The 27,605-nt window shown below is 42.9% G+C and overlaps 1 protein-coding gene across 11 annotated transcripts in view; it reads right to left on the bottom strand.

Moving 5' to 3' along the window:
• Window positions 1-27,605, bottom strand: part of Sema6d (semaphorin 6D) — a 563,436-nt gene that overhangs the window by 158,455 nt on the left and 377,376 nt on the right. For all 11 annotated transcript variants that reach the window (XM_057780357.1, XM_057780360.1, XM_057780354.1 and 8 more), the window contains exon 4: window positions 15,614-15,641. The gene's annotated coding sequence lies outside the window, so the exon portion shown is untranslated. The remainder of the gene's footprint in view (window positions 1-15,613; window positions 15,642-27,605) is intronic.

Genomic DNA, 27,605 nt, shown 5'->3' on the forward strand with positions numbered 1-27,605 from the left:
GGTCCAGCATCTCTAGGGACTGCAGGGCACTTGTGTCCTACTCGGGGTGATATGTGACTAACAGTATCTATAAGACTGGAAGGGCTGAGAACACGTGTTTGGTAGAGAGTGGGGAGGAAGGAGGTACCACCTGGATGGCAGTTTAGATGTTATGGGTTAAGCCAGAATCTGGGTCACTTAAGACAGGAGGCTCTTCTCTCTTGGAGGAAAAAAGGACGCAACTACAAAGAATTAAATTCAGATTCTTGATGTAAGGAAGGAGTTTAACATTTGGGACAATAAGCAGTGGCAGTGTTGACCCAAATAAATTGTTGACAGAGTCTCTGTCCATCACGACTCAGTGGTTGTAAATATTCTTGATAACCCAAAAAAGTAGTATGGGACACACTTTGCTCCTAGGTTATGAGGTTGGTGTGTGTGTGTTCTTCCCCTGAAGACAATCTACACTGACAATAGAGACTGTTTTGTTTTGTTAGGGTTTCTCGAATGCTATCATCCAGATCTCTACAGTGATGAACTAGCCAGCATTTAAAAGAGAAATTAAAACTAGCTATGAAAAGGCTTAACTGGCACTTAGCAGTGATGGTGCTAATTATCACTAATTGTGCTGCTTAAATAGTCCCTGAGTAATAACATTCATTTTAAAGTCAGAGTTTTGACTGGGTGTGATGGCACATTTCTCTAATCTTCATACTCAGGAGGCAGAGTCGGGCAGGTCTCTGTTAGTTGGAAGCCAGCTTGGTCTACAGTGAGTTTGAGTTGAGACCAGTCAAGCCAGCATAGTATGACCCTATTTCAAACCAAAGCAAACAAACAAAAACAAGAGGCTGTGGGGCTCCTGACATAAACATCTTCTTTATTTACATTGTAAGCTCGATGACGCTAAGACCAAGTGTTGCTCATCTCTTTCCCAGTCCCAAATAGATACAGGTGTTTCGGTAGAGAGAACGGTAGCTTGTGTTATTTTTCTTCCTTGAGGAGAATTACAAGCTCTCCAAATGAGGAGCCTTGACCATCTTATTCCTGGTTGTATCTCCAGTGTCTGGGAAGAAGATCTGATGCATAAAAGAGTGCAAGTAATATCTGATGAGAAATGAATTGAACATTAAGTAAAATTGTGCCAGAAATATAGCCAAAACTTCATGTATTTCCTGAAGAACCAATGAGGACCAAATCTGCCCTTCTCCCGAGAATTGAAGGAATAGAATAGATGACTTGAGGTGAAATCTCAAAGATGATATGGGGCTGGGCGGTGGTGGCACATGCCTTTAATGTCAGCATTTGAGAGGTAGAGATGGGCAGCTCTCTGTGAATTCAAGGTCAGCCTGGTTTACAGAACGAGTGTCCGGACAAGCTACAGAAAAACTCTGTCTCAAAAAACAGAGAGAGAGAGAGAGAGAGAGAGAGAGAGAGAGAGAGAGAGAGAAGAAAGAGGAGTATATGTATATGGGGAAAGGGTAAGAGTGCTGTATCTATAACCAGTATTAACGCGCAATCTTATTTTATTTTGTGTGTGTGTATGTGGTTTTGTGTAGTTGTATGCACATATTCTTTATGTAAATATCTTCCTTGTTCACCCTACCATCTTATCTTTTGAGGCAAAGTCATTCCCTGACCCTTGAGCTCCTTGATTTTCCTGGCTGGCTGGCTAGTGATCTCTAGTTACATCTCCACCCTCCTTTTCCTAGTGCTAGAATGACAGCGAACCCGATTGGATCTGGGGCTCAGAATTCAAGTCCTCATGCTGAGCCATTCCCCAGTCTTCCACATATATGCTTTTCAAATAAGAAAGTTAAAAGTTAAACTTCCTAGACTTTAGAGTTCCTAGACTTGAGATTAATTAGCGGTGTTCATTCTTTCAGAAACAACGGGAAAGCATTTGCAGTTCTCAGCTTCATATGACTTAACATCACTTCCAAGCAAACTCATCTATGAGGTTTTTCATGAACACATTTACAATCACTCTAAAATATGTTCTTACACACTCTGTGCTTACCCACCCTGTGCTCACACACCAAGTTGCCATGATAATAAAGGTTTGCTATCAGTGAATCTATGAGATATAACTTATCTGTTCATCTTAGTAATTCAGAATAAAACACGGAAGAAAAGAACAAGGGGTCTGCCTTAGTCACTGTTCTATGGCTGTGAAGATCCGCCATGACAAACTCAACTATCATAAGAGAAAGCTTTTAGTTGGGGGTTTGCTTACAGTTTCAGAGGTTTAGTCCATTATCAGCATGGTGGGGAACATGGCAGCATACAGACTGGCACTGGACTGTAGCTGAGAGTTCCATGGCCTGATCCCCATAGGCAGAGAGAGAGGGAGAGAGCCTGGGCCTGGTGTGGGCTTTTGAAATGTTAAAACCACCCCCAACACACCAGTGATATATGTCCTCCAACAAGTTCACACCTTCTAATCCTTTTAAAGAGTTCCACTCCTTGGTGATTTACATTCATATATATGTGCCTACAAGGTGCCAAGGTGCTGGGGAGGGCATTCTTATTCGAACTACCACAGAGGCCATTCAGTTGTCTGAACAATTGGATTAAGAGTTTGGGTTAAAAGTTCATACCTTTCGCTTACAGGTTTATTCCTTGAACCATTGCTTTCTGACAGGAGACTAACAAACACTTCCAAAGACAAACTCAATACTAGGGAGCGGCAGAAGGACTTGGGAGTCAGGTGGGCACTGCAGCAGAGATCCCGGGACTTAGGGAAAGGAAGTGATGTGTGTGCACACGCATGTATTTGCAAAGGAACACAAGGCTGCCACAGGCTCGCTTCTCCCAGAACCATTTTGGATACAGGCTGTCTCCATCACACCAGTTCTTAAAAGAGCTATTCCTCAGTGCAACAACTGATTGCATTGACTTTGACTTCAAAGGAGAAACCTGCAGATTTCTTCTGTCCAGTCAGACAGGGGACTGGAGATTATAACACATACTCATTTTCTAACTAGAATATTCTATCTTGATCATATGGGCCCTGAGGGATTCAGCCCCTATAACTTCAGGCTCATTTACTTAGAGGAACCAATCACATACGTATTCAAGCATGCCAAGAAATGATCTTATGACCCCAGAAGCAACATAAAGGGTAGCACTTGGCTCTTAAGTTTGTAACACAACATACTATTCTCTCTAAAACACCTCAGTTTGAAGTCTGAGAATCAGCCCCAAGGCTTAGCAGAGGAGCTGAGGAACCCCACTTCCACAAGCAGGCTCATTGGAACTCAGGGAGGGCTCAGGCCCGAAGCTCTCCCCATGTTCCTTTGTCTTCTTGGCTCTCTCTCTGCTTTAATCTTAGGTTTGATGTTCTCCAGGTTGCAGGGACTCCTCTCAAATGTCACCACTGTGCCCTGGCTTACTCAAGTCTGCAGGTTTGTTTTTGCTTTTGTTTTGTTTTCGTTTAAAAACATAACTTCAAGGTACCGATTTGTTAGCTTCTGCCCTAGAGACTCTTGGGATGAGTTTTCTTTCCCTAGAAATCTCATGGCTTTTCCACTGCTCCACCACAGCCCTGCAAGCAGTAAACATGTGTTTTAATTACCTCAGTCACTGTGATCCTTTCCAGTATGACATCCCATTTTTCTTTATCCAATTCCTATGTTATTGGAGAAAATATGGACATTGTAGGAAAATATCTTAAAATCCATGTAATTACAACATTTTACATGTGTAAACACACATCTTTCTTATGTTGTATATAGTCTTAGAATATGGTTTTAGTCTGCTGTTTTACTAAAATTAAATTTACTAAACTAAAAATTTATGGAAGTACCTTTAACACGACTATTTTTTCATAAAAATACTCTTTCATCATCAAATAATTCCTTGATTAATAAAGATTTGAGCTGTGAAAGTTATTATGCAGCTAAAAGACTGATAATACTTAATATCTTATTAATTCTAGAGCAAATTTCTAGATTTCCTGGGTGTGTGCATGAATGTGTGTGTGTGTGTTTATATGAGTGTGCAAGTATGTGTGAGTATATGAGTGTGTGCATGTAAATATGGATGAATTGTATATATGAATATGTATGGATTTATCAGTGTGAGTATGAGTTTATGAGTGTATGGGTATGGGTTTGGGTCTATACTGTGTATGGATGTATGTGGGTGTATGAGTGTCTGTGGATATATGAGTGTGTATGTGTATGAGTATGGGTGTATTATGTACATGAGTGTGTGTGTGTATGTGTGTGTGTATGTGTGAAAGTGAGGGTAGGGAAGAACCAGTTTATAATGATATTATGATACAAACAACTGGACCCTTTGCTGTTGCTCCCATTATGACAGGACTACACATACTTTCATTAATGGCACCGTACACTTTCAGAAAGCTGACAGGCCCTCCATCATTAGTGTATCATCTTCCATATAAAAACATATACTCTGAACAAATCTATTTGTCTTGAACTTTATGAATTGCCATTTGATGTATTCATTAACTAACTCAGTGACCAAATTGAAACAACTTAAAGAAGCAAAGATTTACTTAGGTTTATAATTTCAGAGGGTTTAGTTTGTTGTCAGTTGGCCCTATGTGTGTGTGTGTGTGTGTGTGTGAGAGAGAGAGAGAGAGAGAGAGAGAGAGAGAGAGAGAGAGAGAGAGAGAGAGAGAGAGAGAGAGACGGGGGGGGAGAGGGAGAGAGAGAGAGCAGAGAGCGAGCATGTACGTGTATGTGTGTGTGTGTGTGTGTGAGACACGTGGGGAGCAGTATGCATATGGGTGTATATAGCTTTTCCTGACTTCACAGGAGAGGTTTTCCCTTGTCAGGACATGCTATGTTTATGTCAATTACAAGGGGACCCTACAGTCACTTGACTGCATTTTGCCCAAAAATGAAGCTGTGAGACTCAACTACGCTTGTATCAAGGCTGGGGAATACTGTTACTTATCACATAATAGCATTTAAGAGGAAAATGGTAATAAAAATAAATTATTATGCTAGAAATAAGATAAAGCATCTAGGAATGAAGTAGGATTTCTTTGGAAGAGTATAAAACTCTATCTGTGTAATTTGTGTCAGGGTTTTACATAAAGCCTTAGTTCATAACTCATTGCCACCAAGGTTCATACAGCTCTGCAAATTTTTAGCACAGTAACAATAGAATTATAAAGAAGCATTTATTCTTTTTTTGGAATGGGGGCTGGTTAAAAATAAATATACTGTGGGAATTCAAAAAAAGTTAGACATACGCGTGGGAATTCCATGGTGATAGTAGGGGCTATTACAGCTTTGGTGGAGGGCAGGGCAATACTAAAGATTCTCGCAGGAAGGATTGGTCCTAACAGGAAGACACTCCAGTGATGTCATCCAGCTCACGTGATCTCTTTATGTGTTGTGAGGCATAAAGGATCAGCTCCCTGTAGAGTGGCTAGATCTGGGTGTTTGAGGACTAGGTGATTAATTAGATGTAATTAGATGTGATGACGAAGACTTTAGTCAGATTTAGGCCTTTGCTTCTCTGGAGACACGGCTTGGTTCCAAGGGAAGAAAACATTGGAAGATTAAATGTAGAAGAACCTTTGTATCAAGCTAACTAATTCATTGGAAGTCAAGAAATTCAGGCTGGCCTAGAACTTGTGATGTAGCTGAGGAGGATGACCCACATTCTCGATCCTCCTGCCTCTATCCCTTAAATGCTGGAATTATGGGGATACCCATCACAACCAGTTAGGGTTTTGTTTTTAAAGTTTGTTGTTTGTTTGTTTGTTTGTTCTGTGGTAAGTTCTCACTATGAAAGTTTAGCTGGTCTGGAACTCACTATATAGACCAGGCTGGCCCTGAACTCATAGATCCCCTGCTTCTGGGACTAAAGGCATGTACCACCACATCTCCTTTTATTTGATGCTGGGGATGGAACCCAGGGCTTCATACATGCTAAACCAACTAAACCTCATTTCCAGGCAAGAAGTATTCCTTCAGGATTCTTCTTCAAATCTCAGTTATTTTTTATTCTATTGAAGGCTACCAAAACTTCCATTTCTTCAAAGAAGCCACTATGAGATAACATATGGACATGTAAAATATGGAGTCTAGCTGGACTTGGCAGAATAGCTTATCCAGTGTCTGGTAGATGTGGCAAGAGGCCGTGGGGTTGGCACAGCACCAGGGCAGTGAGATAGACTGCTGTTCCTGAGAACCTTGTGGAACGTTATGCTAGTGTTCTGAGGGTTGACTCCGAGTCCATGAAGTCACCTGGGAATTTCCAGAAGGAACTGGAAGAGAAGCAGCTCTGGAGATTGGGGCCCTGCACGAGCAATGGATGGTAACCTTTTTGTCTTATCTGCTGCTTTACTTAAAGAAAATGTCTGAGACTGAGTAGTTTATAAAGAACACAAACTTATTTTCTCAAGATCAAGGCACCAGTGTTTGGCCCTTTGGCTACAAAAGCAGAAAGGCAGCTCCTGCCGACTTCCACAGACCTGCCTCATCGACCTCTTTCAAGCACAAGGGAGCAGCCTGTGTCTTGGTCATCACTCATTCCCATCTCCTAAGACGATGCTACAGGAATGGCTCTTCCCCCAGGACTAGTCACGTTTTCAGGATAAGGAAGAAACGGGGTGACTCTGGGTTAATTGGACTACAGGTATTTAGATTTAGACCATCCTAGAATTTGCATATCACATATAGTTGCTGCTTTAGTGCAGAAAGACTTACATTTTAAATAAATTTCAGAAGCAAGCAGTAAAGTTCAAAGAACTCCTTTGGTGTCAATTAAGATCTGCAAAAGTTCTTTCAAATGTCTAAGGGGGATGCTCCATAGAGAGTCAGCTTAAGCTAACCGAGTTGGAAGGAGCTGGGGAAATGCCTCTAAAGAGGTTCTGTTTTCTCTCTTTTAACTGGTGAATTTGTGAATCAAATTTTTACTCTGTGCCTAGCTATGAATGCGCAGGAGCATGATGGCAACAGTCACTGGTGAACTCTGTCTTTTGCTTGTTTGTCTTGTCTTTTATATATGTGCATGTGTTTGTGTGTGTGTGTGTGTGTGTGCGCGCGAGCACGTGTGTGTGTGGTGTATGTGTGTCTGTACAGGGAGGTACTCATACCTGCATGCATGCAGATATGCAGACACTAGAAGCGTAAGTACCTGAATGGCTTCCTTTATTGCCTTTTGCCTTTGCTCCTTGAGGCAGGGTTTTCACTGAACCTGAAGCCCACTCTTCCAGGTAGGATGACTGACCAATGAGAGAGACCTTCCCACTTCTTCTTTGCCCCATTATTGGGGTTATAAGTGTACTTGGCCAAGCTTGGCTGTTGTGTGCTTTTGCACAACAAGAACCCTTACGCACGGATTCATTTTCCCAGCCTCAATGTGTTTGGTTTAGTAGTGCTGAAGCGTGACGTACACGCATGCTATATGCTCACGGTGTAGGCTTATAGTATAGGGTCTTTGTACATGCCTGTTTCCCTCTTTATTAACCTTCTTATTTTTCAAAACATTTCACTTTTTTTTTGAAGCCACAGGGGGATGGACTATGAAGGCATGTGTAGACATATGGGTGTGGTCACAAACCTTGTGGCTACTGGCAATCTATGTGTTACATGATTCTATCTGGCATGATTTGGGAAGCTAGGCCTAAGAGTCAATGAAAATTCAGAGTATTATTTTAATAACACTGCATTGAAGGTTGATGTGAGCTTGAAGAACAGAGAAAATTCTTAACTATATGCCCATTTAAAAAAGTATAAACACAAATAAAATACACGTTTACAGACAAGCAAAAGCATAGGTTCCCTTAGTAACAGAAGAGTAAATGTATTCTCTGATGACTTTTATATGAAGCATGGCTTTCCCTTAGAGGAGATTCTTAGAGAGTCTAATGGAACTCAAGGGGAAGGCTCAGACTGTGTGCACAGTTCATTCGCTTGTAGCAGAAACACAAGGGTGCTGAGATGCCAGAAAGAGGGACATGGCCACTAAATCTTCTTGAATGTACCCAAAGAGAGACTTTGTATTAAGGGACTTCAGTGATTTGTAAGTAATACCCACTCATTGGAAATAATAACATGTATGTTCATGCCCAAACACGAGAGGTTTGTTTGATGCTTGTGAGTTCTTGACAACCTGCTATTTTGAAATAAATTATGAAAGAAATAAAAGAGAAGACTAAATCACATGCCACCCCACCGTCTTTCCTGGTAATAGTCAGTGATGTTGCAACCTGAATAGAAATCTCCTGAATCTGGTATTGAGGACTGTTTAACCTGTTCATCAGAGGAGGGACCGAGGAAATTCATTTGATCACCTTGGTCTACATATGAACATTTCTCTCTGCCGGGAAAACAACTCCCAGCTCAGGAATGAGTCCCGATCTTCTCTAAAGGGTTACCTATTATCTAGGAAAGACAATGGTTAATGACCAAGCATGAGGAAGCCAGTTCATGAATCAGTAACTTGTAGACTACAGACTAAGTCATCTGAGTAAGATTACTGCAAAGGTCCTTTAAGGAAATGGCAGAGAATCCAAGTCTTCTCCCACTTGGCACACAAACGAGCCTTGCCGGCTTGGTTTACATGTAAACCAGAGAAGTTCTAAATAGTCTTGAGGATAGAGAATATCCTACATTCTTTGAGGCCGAATTAAAAAAGTTCAAGGAGCCCTGAAAGAGAATACAATGGAGAAACAAAACAAAACAAAACAAAAACCAGAGAAACATCAGCCAGAGAAATGTTTGGCAGAAATCCTGCATGTGCTTGGCATCACCCTAGACCTCTGCCTGTCTGTAGAACATTCAAACACTAATGCCCTCCGTCCAGATCTTCATGGACCCTGAGCAGGTCAAAGAGTGTGGTGTGTGGTGTCAATGTGTGCCTATCCCTATATCCCCAAGAAAGCTGCTCGTAAGTACAGCGTTGTTTGTCTGCAAGACACCCTGAATGGAATTGACATCCTACTAAGCATGTCTTCCTCAGTAAAAATATTTTTCCTGAGAACATAAGAACTTTTTATCTAAAGGAGAGGCACTTCCCTCCAAACAAACTACATGTTTGTTTGTTTGTTTGAAACAAAAGATAGGTAGATGTTTACTTATAAAAATAAAGGAATGCTGTGGGATAATCCTTTTGTATGCTGTAAAGATTTTTCACTGGAATTGGTTTAATACAATGCTGATTGGCCAGTAGCCAGGCAGGAACTATACGTGGGTCAACCAAGCTAAGGATGATGGGAAGGAGAGTCAGGAGTCACCAGCTAGCAAGCAGAACCTGTAAAAATGAGGCAATATGCCACGAAACACATGGTAAAGCATAGATAGAAATATGGGCTAACTTAAGGGTAAGAGCTAGCTAGTAAGAAGCCTGAGCTATTGACCAAGCATTTATAAGCAATATCAAACCTCCAAGTCAATTATTTGGGAACAGACTGGCAGGAGAGAAACGTCCGATTACAAAGGGTTATTGTGCCAACCTCATAGTGGGGTGAGCATGTAGGTAGACACTCAAGTGCTGTGCCATCCCAGTCCTTGCTGCTGCTACTTTGACTTCTAGCCTTGTCACAATTACTTAACTTAAGAGGCCTCAGTTTACCTAAGGTGAAGAGAGTAGGAAGCATCTAAAATTGCTCATTTGTTGCATGACCTGTGGTCTGCCCATATGGTCAGTTCTGAAGCACCGTGCATTAGAAACCATTATGGGTATATGGTGATTGTGTGTGTGTGTGTGTGTGTGTGTGTGTGTGTGATTAGGTACTATTTAACACCCAGTAGGATCCATTTCTCCTCAGAGGAAACATTCCAGGAATCCCAGAGGAATGTGACATTTAAAATTGTACATACGCTTTGTGCTATGGTTTTTCTATACATATAAACTTTTTGACAAAACTTAATTGATAAATTAGGCACTGTAATAGACCAACAACAATATTTTAGATCTTAGATACTTCATTATGCAATTGCTTTGGTTTCCTTATAAAACTGAGAATATTTCCCCTCCCCTTTTTCTTTCTTAAAAGAAGCACTTCACAGGTTCTTCTGTTGTCCAGGAATTCCCAGCAGCCCCCACTCTTGTGCTTGAGGCTATTCATAAGAAGGCTTGCTTGAAGATAAGTACTGCAGTAAATCAACAGCTGATCTAAAAGCCAAGCAGGCTGCTGACTGATTAACATGATTAACTGATTAACATGTGCACAAGGTGGATACAATGGGCTGGACATCCACTGGACAAAGGAGCATTCACATCCTGGTTGAATCTGAGCAAGCCAGCAGAAGGGGTCATCATGCTACTTAGAACAGGGCAGTTTACTGCTATGACTGACTCATTCCTGGAATTTTTCTATCCCGTAATTTTAGACCGTGATTGACTGTTGATATATGGGATTACAGAAAATAGGACATGGCAGGGATGTATATGCCTTTTCTCTCTATAAATGAACTTTTCTCAGTCTCTTGACTTCAAGGGTAGCACAAGATATTTAGTGAGATCTTTCATCTCCCTTCCTACCCCTTCTCCCCCTTCCCCCCATCCCTGCTTATGTGCATGTACACACATTTGCCCATGGAGTAAACAAACAAACAAACAGACCAAAGACCAGAGGATGGCACTGGGGACATCGGGGTGTCTTTCCTCAATCCTTTCACTGTCTTTTTTTTTTTTTTTTTGAGTCAGGACCTCTTACTGAAACTGAAACTTACTGGTTAACCAGATTTGTTGGCCAATGAGACTCTAACATCTGCCCATCTCTGTCCCTCAGCACAGTACGCAGCAATGCACACGGCTTTACAAGGGGATTGGGAGTGTGAACTCATGTCCTCATGTGTAGATAGCATTTTACTGACAGAGCCATCTCCCCTTTGAAAGTATCAAGAACACCACATTTTAAAAGCATGGCACAACTTTGAGCTTTATTAGAAACATATCTCAGCGCCAGGAGGCACAGTACACATCATCTCTTTGTCTTGGACATTGGGTCCTGGCACGGCTTGGCTGATGCCAGAGGTCAGGCCCGTGGCTTGTGCCTAGTGGTCGACTCTCATCATCAGGGATGCCTTGAGACGCTGGAGTGGGGCACGGCTAAGTCTGGGAATTTCAGTAAAGGACCCTGAGCGAGCTTTCCTTTCCACAGCACACACATTCAAGGGTCACTGCAAGAGGACAGCAATGAAACTGGATAGCGTGCTATCATCTAGCCAAAATAAAGTGTTTCCCCACGTTCTTTAATTTTAACAAATTGCTGAAAAGGTAAGCCAGCTGAGGGGAGGGGTTTGGGACTATCAGGAGCCTGTGTCTCAGGAGCGGCTGGCTTCTGAAAGGGACGGGTCCTAGAGGTGTGACTGGGGTTAATGTTGACTTGGGGAGTTGGTGCTGGAGTTGAGGTGATCTGTTTGACAGCTGGTTGGTGTCAGAGAACTGACTGCTCAAACACAAAACCTTCTGGGTTGCTCGTTTGTCTTCTCTCTTCTCTTTTACGCAGATCGCCTACTGTGGGGAAGGTGGATGCCACATTCTGAAAACACTTGAGTAGCCTATGAAGAACTGAGCTGCTGTTAACAGCCTTCGTGGTGTGGGACTGTGAAGAGTCTTCTGCCCAGTTCCCTCAGGCACCAGGTTCCCAAGGACACTTGATTTGCTCCCTGAGGCTGCCCAGCATTGCAACTCTATTGCTGACCTTCAGAAACAATGTATTTCTGTCCTGTTTATTTACTTACTCAGTATTATGGTGACATTATATAGTAGTAAAATATCTATCCTTTGCTGAAGATCAAACACAGGGCCTTGACAATGCCAGGCAAATATTCAAGCTATTCTAACAGTCAATATTATCTTAGAGCATGTTAAAGCCTGTCATCAGATCGACTTAGTTCTTTCTAAAATTAGATTTTTAGAAAAGAAGTGAAGAGCATACCCTCTGAACTGGAGAGAAACCAAACACATTGTAAGTATACATTGCATATTAACAGAATTCCAAATATTCAGTAGTGCATTCAATCTCATCCTGTGCCAAGTGCCAGTGTCCTCTGGGCAATCATCTTCCTTTCTTTTTAACTGGAGGTATTACCCTATCTCTGCTTAGTTCTCTTTAATGGAGGAGAAGGCAGGTTCCCACTTCTGCTTCTAAGAAGAAGCTGCAGACTTTCGAGGCTCTATTTTTGCATAGGATTATCTGACCGGATAGATTCCAGACTCCTTCTAGGAATTACATTCTGCAGCAGCAACTGAAATTAAACCTCCTGCACATGAAGTTGATAACTACAGAGGTGTGGGAAATGCCCCCTCCCTCTTCAAAGCAAAAACAGCTTGCTCTCTGATCCTTATCCTATTAGATAGATAAGAAACTCAATCTTCGTTTTTATCGAGGGTTCTCTCTTTCCTCTTTAATGTGCCTTTCACTGAGTTTCTTCTTGCCCACTCCAACTTCCAGGGTCAGGGTTATAGTCTTAGATGTTACCACAGTATCAGGACACACATCATGTTTTTGGGAAAGCTGGGCTAAAGGTGTAGTTAATTGGTAGAGTACTTGTCTAGTCAGGAGAGGGCTGGACAAATGGTTCCATGGTTAATAGTACCACTGTTCTTGAGGGGCTGGGAGATGGATTTCTAGCACCCTCGTCAGGTGACTCACAACCACCTGTCACTCCATCGCCAGGTGATTCAACACCCTCTTCTGGCCTCCTTGGGCATCCACAGGTACACAGCACACACACACACACACACACACACACACACACACACACACACACACACACGGAGAGAGAGATAATAAAAACAAGTCTTTAAAAAAAAGTTAGAAGAAACAGAAAAGATAAAAAGCAACTTAGCTATGATGACTAACTTCAATTGTCAACTCGATGAGACCGAGACAGAGCCAGGAATCATTTAAAGCACAATTCAGTGCAAAAACTATAGGGTTTCCTGGGAGGACTGGACTAAGAGGACATCATCCCACAGGCTGAGAGCTCAGCACGAATAATGCGGGAAAAGGAGAATCTCTCTCTCTCTCTCTCTCTCTCTCTCTCTCTCTCTCCTGGGCACCTTGATGTGAACTGTCATACTCTGATGATCTAAAACCCTGAGACTGAAATGACCCTTTCTTTCTCTTAAGTTGTCTCTCTCGGGTATTTGCTACAACAGCAGAGGGTCAAATAAACACAGTGGAGCAGCCTTCAGGAATCCCAGGCACTCTTCAGAAACACTCAGAGAAGCAGAACTTATAATGCAGAGAATGAAAAGCACATTAAGAAACATCACTGAGGCTGCAAGAGAGTCAGCAGAAGGGGAGACCAGAGCCAGGGTGCTCAACAGCACACTGTTTACACCTGAGAAGCTGACCATTAAATGCAAAACTTAAAAGTCTGCAATTATTGATCTCTTCTCACTCACCTACTTTCTCGGTATTATCTATTTTCGTGAGCAACAGTATCAAAACATGAAAATTCTTAGACACCACACTCATGTCCTCATCTCAAATCCTAGAGTTAGTCAGAAGGCCAGTGCTGCTTCTGCTTCCCCAGAGCTGGTTACCCTGTTTAATTGGATTGATGGTGACCGCTGTAATCGCGTTCCATGAAACTGTGTGCCATGTGATTGTGCTTCCTTCATCAGTGTGAGCTACGCTTGTGGGATACACACAGAAGCAGCCTCTAGTTACTGGGGGGACCTCATAGCTTCCCAAGTCCTGTTGGCTGCTGCCAAAGATTTTAAAATATCTACAGGAAGCCAAGGAGTTAGTCCTTGGAAGCCGGTCATGTGACTGCCGAGCAGTCCTGTTTAGGGAAATGATGGCTGCATTCTAGGCCCCAATTATTATTTAAATAAAAATCTTTCTTTCTTTCTTTCTTTCTTTCTTTCTTTCTTTCTTTCTTTCTTTCTTTCTTTCTTTTTAATGACTCAATGAAGATTAGCAGTAGGAAACCTACTGTTTTCTTCCTGTTTCATGCTATTTATTGCTAGAAACTCTGACTGCCTCTAAGAGACTTTTTACTATTTATCTGTATCTTTGATTAGGCCTTGCTGTGCAGCCCAGACTAAGGCCTAGCTTCCAGGTTCTGGGATCTATGCAAAAGATGGGGTGGAAACAGAGGTGATAAAAGATTTTAAAGAAACGATATTTTCTAGACAGAATGGGGCTGATGTACATGTGAACTCAGAGCAACCGTGACAGCATGCACATGGCCTATACAGGCACAAGCCAGACAGGGACCCAGCATGAAAGAGGGGATGGGGGAACAGAGTCCCACCCCCACCTGAGAAGCTATTCACAAACAATACCTGCTAGTAATGAAAAATCAGTTTTCTCCAGTGGAGTGACCCTGGGTGTATCCATCCCACTCTAGGGCCGGCCATGGCCAAAAGTAGCTGGCCAGCTCAAGTTTGACACTTCAAACTTTTGTTGTTGTTGTTGTTATTGTGTGTGTATGTGACTTTTTTCATTCTTTATTTTTAAAATTTTGTTTTTAAAGGGAGAGAAGGATGGGTAGGAAGGGCTTGAGAGGAGTTGGGGGATGGGAAAGGCTATGAGAAAATATTCTGCATGACATTTCAAAGAATACAAAAATTCAAAAATTCAAATACAAAAATTTCAAAGAATAAAAAAAAATGACATGAGTCTAAGCAGGTGCTACCTTACCTAGCATAAAAGATACCTTTAAATAGCACCAGTATCTAGTAAAGCTTAACTTCCTTTTCCCCCCTGTGATCCGAAAACTAAACAGTTTCTAAAAGTAACATGGTGAATAATAGAAGATGTTAAAAATACCAGTCTCTCTGTGTAGACGGAGCCGTAATTAATACCCAGGAAGCCAGATGCTCTACGGCAAAGATGCCTCTATTTCCCAATTATCACATAAAGAGCTTTAACTCTTTCAATTGGAAGCCCAGCCTCCACATAAGACAAGGCGGCCAAATGTACCGCAAATACACGTAGCTCCAGAGAAACGCCGAGCCCTGGAAACACACCCCATCTTATTAGCTTCAGCACCGATCTCATTATGAACAGAGTTGCTTACAGTTCTTCCTTCTGACGAGCATTCAGCAGAACTTGGATGTGTGCCCTTTTGAAAAAACCGATTCCTGCCTTCACAAACCAGATGGTGCACATCCTCTACACCCAGTCCTCTAACGGAATCAAAAGGGGTTCCTATTGTGTGCTAGAATATAGTTAGTACATCCGCAAGAGCGTGTTCTTATGGAGACTTCTGGGAGTTAAACAACTTGGCTAGCGCGGTCCCGCAGAGTGGGACAGGAGGCCACATGCCGCTGAGGAGTCAGGCTATGTGGAGGGGCTTCTGCTTCTTTAATTCTTCCAAAATAGGCTTCAGTGGAGGTGTGGGGCCCTGCCTCATGGGCTCACAAAGAAGCTGTCTTCTGTCTTTGACTATCAGAGACAAAAAGTCTGCTATCTCATAAAGGAGCTAATCAAGCAAGAAAACCTCCCTCGCCCTCCCTTCCTGACTCCTTTCCTTTGCCCCTTTCTCTCTCTTCTGGCCTGATCCAGCCAGATTACATGTGTAGGATATTCTAATCACCATCATCAACAGCAGAACCGACACCCACTTGTGACTACCATTGAGTATCACACTCACCACAGAAAGAAACACGTATCCAAAGGCAACTACATCATTCTGCAATTAGCCAACAAATCGGAGAATAGTATACTGTCTCCTACCTTGGAGATTATTCTGTCTTGGCAAAACCTAAAAGGAGAAAAGACAAATGCATTAGTGTTTTTGTTGCTTCTGACCTTTGAAACCACAGAACTGAATTAAACAAATAGTTTCTCCAATAGTTTAGCAAAACAGCTACGTTTTCTACTTAATTTAACCATTGGTTAGGGATACATTTGGGGTGAGGAGGAGCCATGCACCAAGAGGCTGAGCAAATCTCATTGCATCTAGGCTCTGGAGGTGTGGAACAGCATTTTGAGGTAAAACGAAAACCTTTGACAACTTAGAGGTTGCCTGTCAGCTGTGTCTTAGACATCCTATCATTCTTCACAGGTCAGAGAGAACAATTCCTTTGTGGTAAGACCCTGTTCGTGAAATGTGGCATCTCCTTCCCTATAAAGTTGTCTAGGTTAGCCGTCAGGCTAGGTTGGTCACATGACAGCAGAACCAACTCAGACGGGTCATGACCTGTGACCTGCACCATTCTGTAGGCCTAAGTCTGAAAAAGCAGAAAGAAGAGTTTTTGAATGGTTGGATGCCAAAGCTCGATGCTCAGTTCAGCCGAACATCATGTCCTCTCCCCAGTTTGCTTTTTGGAAGCTTTTCTTTTACATCCTAAATATGTGTGTGTTTCAACTCGGGCTGGAAAGATTTAATTAAAAACAATTCCATCACCGCCACAGGAGCCTGTACTTGCTTGCCCCCCCCCCCAATGCTGCATGGCTCTCAGACACCTTTCCGTTCCTAAAACCTAAGACAGTTTCTCTCTCTCTCTCTCTCTCTCTCTCTCTCTCTCTCTCTCTCTCTCTCTCGTATTGTGCCAATTAGAAAAGAAGTGTGTTGAGCAAACAGCTAAGAAATCCATCAAAAGGTAGGGGTTCTTTTTATTTGAGCGCTCTTTCCTAATGGGTGGGAATTGATTGATTAGCTCACCTAGAACAGGGTTAGCCTCGGGCAGAAACAGCTTTGTAGACCTTAGTGGACTGGATTTAAAAAACAAAAAAGTAGAAAATCAACATTAAGAATTCAATGGACTTCAAAAGCAGAGGAAAACACAGTCTGAAAGTATATTAAAATCCTTTCATTTATTTCCAATCAAATGGCCTTGTAATAAATTATAGTGCTGTCCTGTCTAAGACTCTGCCTTAGCTGGAAATGTGCTCAGGCTATGATCTCTAAATTCAGTTTACACTGAAAATTTCCAAACTTCATACCCCATTTAATTTAAAAGTCTTTATATCAATTGTGTCGCCTTATGGACAGCTTCCCTTCCCGTGCCCCTCTGCTATACCAACATCACATACATCAGCTTTGAGACTACTTTCAAAAAGAAATTTGTCTAAGTAGAAAATTTGCCTTTCAGAAAAGACAAGGGGCAGAAGAAAGCATCCGTTAATCCCCTGCCTCTGGCTGGAATCAAGGGAAAAAATCTTCTTGAAGGCCAACAGTGTCAGCTGTTGCTACACCAATCTTGTCTCTCACCCACTTTGCTATTCGGTGTTTGGTATCTACAAGGACTCTGCTCCTGGCACAAAGAGGAAGGTTTTAGAGAGAGTAATGTTTCAATTTCAATGTGTGTATGAACATCGACTAGGGTGCTTGTGCAAATGAAGATTCCTGGGCCAGTCCAGCTGCACTAAACCAGGCAGGGGCATTTTCAGTGTGTTCTATGGAACCGGAGTCTGGAGATCACAAGTTGAGAAGCCCTAACTGCTGCGTGTGAAATGTTATAGCATGGAAGCTAAGTGTCAAGCATTGGGTAGGAAGGGTTTGAAGTGGATATTCCAGGTGGGTGCATTGGTGCACACCTGTAACCCCAAAGCATGGGAGGCTGAGAAAGCAGGGTTACTAATCTGAAGCCAGTGTGACTACATAGCAAGTCATGGGCCATCTTGGGCTAAATGATGAGATCCTGTCTCAGGAGGTAAGTACATGCTACTTTCCCACGGAAGAGAATATACTCGGTAAATATACTTGAAGGAAGTGGTATTCAGTAAACACAGTCCCTTCACTACTTACAGATCCCTGCCCCCACCTTTGTGATTTCCAGATATCTGACCTACCGTAAGCACTATCTTGTTTAATCTACAAATATACAAATTACCGAAAGCCTAGATGATGGAGCCTAATTAACGTGGTATCCATTCATATTTTAATTCTATGTAAGCCATAGAACTCTTGAAATTCATGGCTTAGGAAAAAGCATCCTACTCTTTTTGAAGACTCTTTCGATTAAAGAGGTAAAAAATGGGACGGGGAAATCTAAACGATTAATGAAAAAGTTTAGCCATAAGCTTGAATAAATCCCAGGTGTCTGCCTACACCTTCTCCCTTCTGGTTTAGATGGAAGTATCCACAAAGAGCTATGAAGTAAATACAATTAATCATAATCAATCATGCACTGTTGGAATTTGCCTAGAACCAAAATTGTGAAGTGGACACATGGCACCCTTCTGCTGGCTCTAACTCTCCACCAGTTCACAAACTATTGTGTTGCTTGGTTCAGCACAAGCCTTCCAAACTCCAATTACAAGTGATACTGTTAGAAAAAATCATCCAAATGTCCAAATACATGCCAGCAATCCTGGCATGGGAAACATTCTTTTCCAGCACACACACAGTTTGCACAAAAGATAATGAACACATCATTACTCTCTATGTATCAGACTCAAGGGCTCCCTTTCTTCATTTGGAAATGCTAACTTTGGACTTACTAAGTATTTACTAGGAGATCACGATTAAGCTAAAATTAGGGGCTGTCTACTGATGCCAAATTTTAATGGAAGGCATACATAAAAACATATGAAAAATTACCGTGTTCGTGCCACTATTATTTCACTGAAATAGAAATATTTGATGCTAAGACACAGGAAGGAACTAATTCAAACGCGGCACCGTCTCCGTGTGTTCTGTTGTGTGGCCACGGTTACTCGGTCACTGTGTTAATTACTGCTCCGTGGCTGCAACTAAGTGTGGCAGGCAACCTAAGGGAGCAAGGGCTTGAGATCTCATTGCACTGTGGTGAGAGGAGTTAAGTCCCTTAGGCAGTGAGGGCAAGAGCCTGTCATGTAGAACACATCACCTTCCCCTGAATGGATGAATGACCCAACTGGGCCAGGGGAGCCTGTGGAGGACCTGTGGACTGCTCACTGGCTCCACCAGAGTGGTGCTCACAAAGGACCAGTCCTACTAAAGATGACATCAGTCACCATCCACCTTCCACCCTGTGATAAACGAGAGCCCTTGGGCAGGGTGCAGCAGAGGTTTTCTCCTGCTCTTGGCAGTTCCTTTCCACGGTTCCCTAATAAATACATTTGCTCCGCACACTGACTGACTGCATTTGCTTATTCTTCAATGCACAAGATATTTAGTGAGATCCTTCATCTCCCTTCCTACCTCCCCTCCCCCGTCCCGCCCCTCTCTTAAGTGCCTGTGGACAAGTGGCAGTGAACAGGGAAGTCACTGACTCTGCGTGGGGATGGTGACTTTGGTGGCTGTTGTTTATCCAGAGCCCTAGCCAGGAGAGGAGGGAACATTCTCAAACAACCAGCATCTGTGGTGGGGAGGAATGGCAGCCAGGCTCACACACATCCTGCTGGGCAGTAAACAGACCAGGGCAAGGTATACCACCATCCCCAAGGATGTGCTCCAGCGACTCCCTTCTTCCATGGAGACCATGCAGTTCTAGCACCTCTCTACAGTTTATACATCCATCAGGGGACCCATTCCAGTTGAGCTCAGAGGCCTCCAGATCTCACGGTCTTTAGAAATGTTCTGAGAGCCCACTGAGAGACCTGCTTTCCTGATCTAGCCGTTCCCCAGTCCAATCAAACTGACAGGTTACCCATCTCAGGCCCTGAGCAACACTCTTATCTGCATTAATCTTTGGGACACTGCTGTAGCTTTCTTCCATGTTCTCTTTTCTCTGGAGACATGCGCCAGAGTGGACGTGTTCTTCCGCAGAGAAGCCTCACCACCCAGCTTCCCCAGACCATCTATTTCTTCTCTCGTCATCGGTTAGCACCTGGCAACCGCTGTTCTCAGGTGTTCCTCAGCTGCTTTCAACCGGACGTCCGCTGGATCCCAGTCACACTGAACAGTTCCAGAAGCACAGGTCTCCAGGCCATCACCTGGCTGGTGGTGCCCGTATCCCTTACATACAAGCACACACATGACCTCGGGTATGTTTCTTTCAGTCTCCTTTTCAGCTGATAAACACCTGTTCATTCTTTAAAACCTCACGTCACACCACTTCTGTGGGGCTGTGCTCAATTTCTGCAGGCACAGTTATTTCCTTATTTGTGCTTCAGAATAGCTCTTCCTGCCCATTCCAGAATCCTCATCAAACTGTATTAGCGTGACCTGTGCTTAAACCTGCCTCTCCCCACTTAGACAAGGGGGAGGTCTTGGAAGCAAGCCTTCTTACTTATGTAATAAATATCAAATATCTACCTCGTGCTACTTGGGTTGTATATTCTGAAATGCTGGATGGCGAATAATGTGAATATTTGATGGGCACCCAATAAATTCCATGTCAGGGCAACAGTGAACAAGTACCTCCTGCATCCTCTCCAGGACGCCCCGGTTGTTGTGGGCCACCTATTGGCTGTGCAGCTGCAGAGAGGAGCAGGTACTCAGTTGCTAGCATAATGGGTCTGTTAATTTCAGAAAGGAGGGATTATTTTCAGATTGAGAACTGGGCTTTATGAGTAAATGAGAACACTGGAGGGGGGACATGGGGACCAAGAAAAAGCTATCACTCGTGCTCTCAAAGCAAGGAATGCATTTATATCTAGTAAAACTGGGCAAAACAAGTCCTACACCAGCGTGTGCTTTAAAGGCAAATGAACAGCATCCCCCAGAGTTTGTAAGCCTCGGTGACACCCAGGCTGCTAAGCGGGTGATGAGAGTTATGTTGTCGCTGTTGATGAATGAAGTTCCCTCAGGCATAGTCAACAGCGGTGCTGGTTCACCCTGAGCTTTTCACCTCTTTTTGTTTTTTTTTTTCTTTAAAGAAGAGAGATCATGATATTTACAGCTTTTCTTCTGGTTATTAAAAAAAGATTAAATTCTTCCTAGACAATTGTCCAAATCTAAGAACGTAAGCTAAAATTCCTCATTTTAGAAAATTTCATGCCATTCTCTATTTGGACTGAGGGGGACAGCTCTTCTCTTGACTAGTCGTTCAGCAAAGAGTAATGAAAGCTTTCAGAAATTCAGACAGAATTAAAGTCAGGACAGTTCTCAGAGGCGAGGGGAACTTCTGGGGCTCGGGAAGAAGCAGAGAGGAAAGGCCATCGCTTTAGTCCATGCCTCACCAGTACCAGTTCTGTTCATTCCCTCGGAAAAAAAAAAAAACAAAAAACATTCTGGGGCTTTGCGTTCTTTATGACGCTTCCCACTAATCAGAAGAAAAGCAATGTGATTGCCAATGCTGTTTTCCATAATGACACACACACACACAGTTATGAGAAAATTATTTTTGAAAGAATGTGTTATGGACATTGGTTTGACAGTCATAGAGCTACTATGCAATGGAAACAAAAATTATACAATCTTTTTATAATTTTTGTGAAGGGCCCTTCTCGATGCAAATTTTTATTTATGTAATTTTCCCAGGCTATAATTTGACATAGACTCTGTCTCCTAACCAAGGGTTTGTTGTAAACACTATTTAGTTTGTAATTACCATATAGTTAAAATCTAATCACAGAGATTCACTCCGTGATCATTGACAAAAATGGACACTTAACACAGAAGAAATTAACACTAAGGAAAATGGGGCTGCCTCTAACCTGTGCCTGGCCAATGAACCAGAGCAAAATGACCAGACCACAGCTACAATGATGGGTGACGGACAATTAATTTGTGCTGTCTGAATCAGAGAAAACATGAGCCTTAGACCTGTTTTCTTGCTCCAAGTTGAGTTGGATGCCATGAATGAAATGGGGAAGAAGCAATGGAGAAAAAGAGAGGCATTCCTGAGATATTTGGAAGCACCAGGAGAAGCTATCTTTCACATTTGCCTTTGTATCAAGCTCCTCTCTGTGGAATGTGTATATAAATATATTACAGGTACTCATTTTTAATGTATGCTTAGAAAACATTGGATATTCCTTCTACTCTGCACAGATTCTATTACCTAAATTTCAGAAATGATAGCCAGTTTGCTGATTGCTGGACAGCAGGCCCTGGCTGTAAAATGTCAGCCAGAATGCCTCTGACAGCCAAAAGCAATGGCTTGCCCTGAATTCCACTCCCATCACCTTTCCCGCGGTCACCATTCAGTACCTCCAGATGCTGGGGTCTTGAGTGTTTGCTGCCCTAGTCAGCGCTCTTTGTTGCTGCCCACGTGGTTCTGCCCATGCACTACCACCCCCAGCCGAAAGCCTCACCTGGCACACTTCTTACCGGTGCCATCTGATAATCTGCCAACCCAGAGACAGGAGATGTTGATCTCTGTAACATGGCTCAACTTCTGTGTCCACCTGTGCAGGTCACACTCCAGCCACACATTTGTATTCTTTTCTCGTCTGACATTTTCTGCTACCTAGATTCTTTCTCCCATCTTGGTAGCTTTTAATTGTTCTTTTATTTTTCTATAATTTTAGGATACATCAAAATAAATCTGGTTCTATTTAGTTTTCACAAATATGGTGATAAGCCAACATACTGACCTAAATGCTTGGCTGGGTCCAGATGTTCTTGCTACCCTCGAGCAGGCACCTGCTTTTTGAAGGTGCTCTCCTGCACCCATAGTCCCATGCAGTCTCTTGTAATGATATGCTGGGAATGTGGACATTTGAGTCTCCTTAGCATTCATGCTGAGACTCTGTCCCCAGTGTTCCAGTGCAGTAGTATTGAGACTAGCCCATAGGAAATGACCGCACCATGAGGTTCTCAGACACGTGAATGCGGTTTGTGCCTTTGTACAGGACTTGAGGGCATCTGCCAAATCCTTTGACTCTTCTCCCCCTTCTACTACATAGGGTTGTGGCAAGAAGATGCCATCTCTGAAGCAAAAGCAAGGCTCCAAGTCAGCGGTTCTCAACCTTCCTAATGCTGTGACCCTTTAATACAGTTCCTCATGTAATGGTGACCCCTAACTACGAAATTATTCTATTGCTACTTCATAACTGTTATTTTGCTACTGTTAGGAATCAAAATGCAAATATCTTATATGCAGGATATCTGATATGCAACTCCTGTGAAAAGGTCATTTGACCCTCCAAGGGATTGTGACCCGGATGTTGATCTAACCAGACATCTTTATCTTAGAATCTGCTGTCTCTGGTGCTGCAGGAAAGATATTTCTATCATTTATGAATTAGCTAATTTAAAGTTCTTTGTTACAACACCAGGAACAGAATCAGACAGATCTAGCTCTCTAGATCTGACTGCAGCTGCCTGAGAGAACCTGCAATGCTCAACGTAGGGCTGCTGTATAAAATGCTACACACGGGCTGGGTTATAAAAGCAGAAATTTATTCTCTCGCAATTTCAGCAGCAAAACTCAAGGTGTTTGCAAGGCTATGCTCCCTACAGGACTTTGGGCAGAGCCTTTACTGTCCTTCTCAGTGGGAGCCCTGGGTCTTGGCATTCATAGGTTGTTACAGCACCCCTGTTTCCATACCTGTCTTCTCCCCATGCACCACCTCCCTCATACAATTATATTGGATTAACATCCACCCTATACCAGTATGACCTCATTTTATCTGACAATATCTGCAGAAATTCTACGTCTGAATACAGCTGAATTATGAGGTATTTAGAGTTCAGACTTGGTAGTTTTACTGCTGAGGGTTGAACACAGTGCCTTGAATCAAACAAGCTCTGTAGCGTAACTCAGCCCCCAAGAGACTCCAACCTAGAACCTCCCAGGTGAACTAAATCAAGACCCAAATCTATGTGATCTAATAATTAGTAGTGTTTAACACACTGTTGGGGAGCTGGCCCCATAGTAACAAATAAACAAAATGCTTATCTTGGCTTGGGTCCTGACAACTGCCACATTCTGGCTTCTACAAATAGAGCCTAGACATTTTTATTTTCATGCAAGATTACTTGGGACTTCTTGGTATTTTCCCTTGTTTGTTTTTGTCTTTTGTTTATAAAGACAAGGTCTTGTTATATAGTCCTGTCTTATCAGAAACTTAGTAGATAGACTGGAATGACCTCGGATTTGGGTCTATTGTCCTGCCTCTGTCTCACAAGTGTTAGGGTTATAGGCCAATGCCATCATTCTTAGACAAGCTTGATATTTAATCTAGTAGACACGGTCTCTGTTTGAGAAGGTGCCTCAGGCTGCATGTCTGTTTTTGTCCCCCGTGGAGTACATTGTAATGACGAAAGGAGAAATTCATCAAATGTATGCAATATAAAGAAAAGGGAAGGGACATGAGCAGGTCAAATACTGAAGATTTTATTGAAGGTGCAAAGAAGGTATTATATAAGAAGATAATGCCAAAACTCAACAAAGAAACTGCGAAGAAGCCAATTGCTAGACAGTGCTTGGCCTGCCTTCTGGACAGAGCCCACAGGCAGGGCGCACATCAAGGTGGCAGGGCTGGGGGAGGATCAAGAGGTCCTTCGGTGTCAGCAGCTGCTCCTTTTCCTCCCCAGTGCCCTTGGAATAGCACCTCATGGAGAGATCCGCTCTAGCCTGTGTTGTCTACAGCCCCAGGGCGGAAGCCCTGGAGCACCCACCAAACACGTGTACCACACATGTGCACATTACTGTCTCCACAATCCAGGGCCACCTTGTGGAGAGTGGTCTCCACTGTTCAGCAGCACCCTTGGGAAGCCAGTCCACTCAGCACTCTAGTGCGACTTGCCTGTCCTGTCCACCCATGACTTATATTCATGGTGAGAGAAACTGCTGAACCAGAGCACCATTAATTAGTGTCTCAGTCTCAGCGCTGTTGACAGTCAAAGCCAAGAGCTTCTTTATTGAGGGGCCATGACCTGTGCATTGGAGGGTGGTTAACAATATCCTTAGCCTCTACCTATTAGATGCTTCCTTAGTTATAACACCCGAAAGTGCCTCTAGACATTGTTAGATGTCCCTAGGTAAGATGTGCATGTGTGTGTGTGTGTGTGTGTGTGTGTGATGGGGGCAGTTGGTCTTCACCAGGGTCAGATTTTTACAGTTGAGGATGCGTACAAGCAACCTCCAACTGCTCTTTTCAGAGCATTTCCTTAGCAAACCAATATCACCAGCCTAACTGGAGTCCAGTCACTTGGACACACTCACCTGCCAAGTGACAGGGGATTCCAGTGTTTTATAATTTATAAAGATAGAACCTTGCTTTTTCTGTTTTTGTTTTGTTATTGTTTCTGAGACAAGGTCTCATTATAGCCCTGGATAGCCTGGAACTAATTATTTAAACCAGGTTTAACTATAACTCAAAGAGATTTATCTGCCTCTGCTTCTTGAGTGCTGGGATTAAAATTAGGTACCATTAAGTATGGCAGTACCTCATTTTTCAAAAGCAATATTTATTGTGCCAGCAGTAGTCTGTAAAATTTGCCGCCACTTGATTTTGGCTTTGTAAATAAAGTTTTATTGGAACACAGTCACGCTCACATTGTCAAGGATACTTTTACTTTACAAGGACTAGAAAGAGTAGAATAGTCCTGACAAACTAGATGATCACAACAGCTAAAATATTTATTAGCTTGGCCTTCAGAAAAGGATTTTTACCTCACACCTCAGAATACAAACTTCTTCCTCAGAGCTTCTTCATGCTGCAGGCTTGCATACCTAGACAGAATGCAAACTGAACACTTGACTTCTATGCAATGCATGTTCAGGTTTGGATTTTCTTGCACTTTTAATGAATGATACTGTTTAGAGAGGTTGGAACTTTTGTCAGCGGGGACTCATTTGGTGCTTCCATCAAGCAGGGACAAAAGACAGAGTGAGAGCCATAGAGGTGGGATATTTGGTTGAGAAAAGTGGAGGTGTGATTTACTCCAGGCTATGTAGTCATATCTGAAGATTTGGAGTTAGGGATCATTAATGAGAGAGAACTTATGATTTTTGCCTTTCTGGGTCTAGGCTACCTTACTCGATATGATGCAAAATGAAACCACTGTCAGGCTGGGACACTTGGGAGGCAATAAGGAGGGGAGTAGCACCTGATCTAGTGATCTGATCAAGGAAATGGGAAAGGGGGCAGGGCTCATTAGAGATGGGGGAAGGGGGTAAAGACAGAAGAAAGGGAACGAGTGTAAAATAACAAGGATGTCTAAAAAAGCCAAAAGTACTGTTAACTACTTACCTGAAAAAGAGAGACAACTAACTCACGTAATTCGGTGTGTAAATATACATACATAGTTTGATTGAACTTTTCTCATCTGTACTAACAAGGCTTCCTTCAAAAGTCAAAGACCACCTATTTCTGGAGATACCATGTACTTCAGAAGCAGAGCCCAGAGTCCCCGAGCTAGAATTGACCTGAATGCCCTTCCCTGAGGACTAGCTGTCATGGTACCAAAAGGTACCATTCAAGCTTGCAAAGGAAGGAGGCAACCAATAGTCCTACCCAGCCATGTTGCTTATGAACCACAAGGATGAGCAGCATGGCAGGATAACTCTAAGAGTACACTAGGGGCACAAACACTTTTGTGGTAATCAACAGTGCTCTAAGTGGGTCAAGACCTGCTCAACAAGAGGGAAGTTGTGTCTACTACTAGAGACCTAGTCAACTACGCAGGAATAGTGGAGTCGTGGATCTCAGAGGAGAACCTACAACCACCACTTTACTAAGCCAGCATCATCCCTACTACACTCTAAATATTTGTCCTTATACCCACAGGAGAGTGCTATCCTTACCCCTCATCAAGGAAACTTCTCTTTGCAGTAGACAGAGAGAGACCATTACAGAAACCCACAACCGATCATAATGCAGAGTTGTGGAGCCCAGTTCCAATGAGTACAACTACGAAATACTTCACACTTAAGGCTCAGGATACATTCCAAAGAGGAGATGGACAGATTGAAAAGCCAGGGGAAGAGGGAATTTGCTGTGAGATTGTGTCTCCTAGAAATGTCAGTAACTCCAACCGTAACGTCTCACTGACATGACAGCCCAAATGTGAGCTGAACAAAGACCACACGAGTAGAAATGTCAAAATGCATAGGGGAAAGCCCAAGAGGCCTCAACCCTACACAAAGAACGACATGCAACTAAGGGATACAGAGAGAGGGAGAAATAGTCTTCCTTGGGGATGAGCACACCAATTGGCTATCCAATACCCAATGATCAGGCCTGAAAACAAACATGTAGGTAACATTCCACAGACTGAGCAGGTTATATTTAGGACTCTGTATGTATATACATATATGCATCATGTAATAACAATGAAAAAGAGGCCCTGGATTTGAAAGAGGGGTATATGAGAAGGTCTGGAGTCAGCAAAGAGAAGGGAACATAGCATTGTAATTATATCACATTATCAAATCAAATAAAATATATAAAAGAAGTGGCAGTGAGGTGATGGAGCTGCACTGAAAATCTAACAGATAGTACGGAGCACAGAGAGCCTGCCTCCTGGTCTTCCTCATCACATCCTCTTTCTTATTCAATTTTAGCTCTTTTCTGTTCCCCGAGTCTCGTCCAGCCTCAGAAAGCCCCTTCCTCCTAGAGATGTACACACCACCCAGAAGTGCCCAGGCCTCCATCTCCTTTCTATTCAAACCAAGACCCCACTGACCCCACGTTACTACAGATTCTAGCCCGCCCTGCTGGCAGCCTGCCTGGCTACTGGAAACACCCTGGGGAGAAGAGAATGAATGCAAACAAACAGATATTGGGGCAGGGGAGAAGAGAGAAAGCAAGAGAAAAAAAGGTCAAATTTCATTTTGAAAGTCTCATCCAGCATAGAAATACGTTTCTAGCTTCAAAAACACAGCAAAACAGTTTTCCCTAGGGTTCCACAGTCAAAGGACTGGGGCCTTGCAAAAGCATTTGCTCTGTAGGGACAGCGTTT

The sequence above is a fragment of the Chionomys nivalis genome, chromosome 9, assembly GCF_950005125.1.
Source record: "Chionomys nivalis chromosome 9, mChiNiv1.1, whole genome shotgun sequence".
NCBI classification, from domain to species: Eukaryota; Metazoa; Chordata; class Mammalia; order Rodentia; family Cricetidae; genus Chionomys; species Chionomys nivalis.